The sequence below is a fragment of the Schistocerca piceifrons genome, unplaced genomic scaffold (genome assembly GCF_021461385.2).
Source record: "Schistocerca piceifrons isolate TAMUIC-IGC-003096 unplaced genomic scaffold, iqSchPice1.1 HiC_scaffold_1215, whole genome shotgun sequence".
NCBI lineage: Eukaryota > Metazoa > Arthropoda > Insecta > Orthoptera > Acrididae > Schistocerca > Schistocerca piceifrons.
The window spans coordinates 47,501-50,000 of NW_025727032.1; the positions used below are offsets into that span (position 1 = coordinate 47,501).

Consider the following 2,500-nt stretch of genomic DNA (forward strand, 5'->3'; position numbering starts at 1 on the left):
TTGCGCGCCTGCTGCCTTCCTTGGATGTGGTAGCCGTTTCTCAGGCTCCCTCTCCGGAATCGAACCCTGATTCCCCGTTACCCGTTACAACCATGGTAGGCGCAGAACCTACCATCGACAGTTGATAAGGCAGACATTTGAAAGATGCGTCGCCGGTACGAGGACCGTGCGATCAGCCCAAAGTTATTCAGAGTCACCAAGGCAAACGGACCGGACGAGCCGACCGATTGGTTTTGATCTAATAAAAGCGTCCCTTCCATCTCTGGTCGGGACTCTGTTTGCATGTATTAGCTCTAGAATTACCACAGTTATCCAAGTAACGTGGGTACGATCTAAGGAACCATAACTGATTTAATGAGCCATTCGCGGTTTCACCTTAATGCGGCTTGTACTGAGACATGCATGGCTTAATCTTTGAGACAAGCATATGACTACTGGCAGGATCAACCAGGGAGCTGCGTCAACTAGAGCTGAGCAGCCGGCCGCCCGGGAGTGTGTCCCGGGGGCCCCGCGCGAACACGCAAGCGTCCGCTCAATCATTCTGCAAACAGGAGGAGGCTGAGCTCCCCTGCACAATACACCTCGAAACCCTCTCAGGTCCCGGCGGCGCGCAGCGCCGTCCCAAGTACTTGGTCGGGTTCGAGAGAGGCGCAATCGCCCGGAGTTAGGCGAGTAGACGCTTTCGGTGCGACCACCCGTGCTCCCAACTGAGCTTGCCGCTGCCGACAGAGGCCCGGGAGCGTGCTGTCGTGGCATTGCCGGCGGGAGACAACACGCGCCACCTACGGTGACCGGCAGCTCCAACGCCAGCGCCACAGAAGGACAAAAGCCCCACTTGGGTGCCGAAGCGAACTCTCCCAGCACAGCGCACGCGCCAACACATCCGCACAGCTGCGATACAAACCACCAGCGAGAACCGCTGGGGCGACCGAGCAGCAGACGGCGTCGCGGCGCCGAGCGCCGGGCGGCGGCGCATCCTCAACGCACACAGTCCTCAATCGGACCAGCACACTGAAGATGTCCACCGCGCTTCGCACCGGGCCCGCGAGGACCTACTTTGGCCGCACGGCGCCGCGCGCAGGGTGCGCCGGCGCGCAGCTGCGACGCCTGCCGCGTCCGTCGGCCGGCGCGCCTGCCACTGGCCGCCCCCACCAGCCGGCTGTAGCGCGTGCGCCCACGCACCGCGCGGCCAGCACGCCGGGAGGCGCCCCCTCACCGGCCGGGGGACGGTCCCACCCAGCCACCGCCGCGTATCGCTTCACACCCAGATGCCGTTCAGTTTCGTCGGCATGGTGGGTATCGCTGGAACAACCGGTTAGTACCTCAACCTATCGTCGCCATCACCGATTCACCCCTAGCGAGAACAACCGCACCACAACAGGTTACCATTTGTTCATTTGCGTAACTTCACCAGAAAACGCAGGCGTCCATCGCCATTTGCAACTTCAACGATTATTGCATGCCTGTGTCAGGTGTCACGCCACACTACGTCTGCCCACATACACGCAACAAAATGTGCACGCCTAGACAATACGTGGAAGGTGGCCCCCGTACGTATGCGATGTCCATTGCTCGAACGACTGTCAACCGGCCTCTGTAGCATGTCGCAGATATGGAACGCGGTGCACCATGCCATCACGGTGTGTGAGGAGAGACGACTAGGTCCGAATACATCAACAGACAGCTCATGCTGATCGCCATCCACGGCGTCCGTTCCTCCCACACGTCTCTATGGCGTACCACACTGCAATCCAGCTCTCATAGGGAGACGACACGTAGCTGCGTGCACAATATTTGCACTGTATGGTCCGCCGTTTTTGGGCGCAGTCGTTGTGCGGTCACACATGTGCCACGATGTATCATTCAGTACATAAGGACGAATGTGCAGTACAGATTGTGGTTCACGCGTACGACATCAGCGGACAGTTGACACAGGCCGCACCACAACGTAGCCTGAGTACGTCGCATGCGAAGGGCATTGAACATGCAAACTTCTCACCAACCAGCTTGCGAAGGCAGGGGGCAAGGTGGGGACGTGGGGAGGGCGGCATGTACGTCCTGCTGCCATCCACATTACAGTGTACAGCAGGAGCATGTGGAAAGTGAGCAAGACTTGCAAGGTGTTTAACATGAAGCGATACACAGGGGTGCGGGCAGTGCGAGTAGCGAACTATATTGCGAGGGTTGCGGGTGGGCAACACTACAGTAATTGAACGAGTCGTATAACAATTACAGAGCAGGTTTAGGCGACAACGTGGGTTACGTTAAGGCGACAACATGGGTTAGGTTAAGGCACAACATGGGTTAGGTTAAGGCACAACATGGGTTAGGTTAAGGCACAACATGGGTTAGGTTAAGGCACAACATGGGTTAGGTTAAGGCACAACATGGGTTAGGTTAAGGCACAACATGGGTTAGGTTAAGGCACAACATGGGTTAGGTTAAGGCACAACATGGGTTAGGTTGAGGCACAACATGGGTTAGGTTAAGGCACAACATG

At 57.6% G+C, this 2,500-nt stretch overlaps 1 non-coding gene across 1 annotated transcript in view; it reads right to left on the reverse strand.

Moving 5' to 3' along the window:
* LOC124729645 overlaps positions 1–454 on the reverse strand; it is a 1,909-nt gene extending 1,455 nt beyond the window's left edge. The window contains exon 1 of the ribosomal RNA XR_007007729.1: positions 1–454. This exon is cut by the window's left edge and continues 1,455 nt beyond it. This is a non-coding gene — a ribosomal RNA (small subunit ribosomal RNA).
* Between the last annotated feature and the right edge of the window lie 2,046 nt (positions 455–2,500).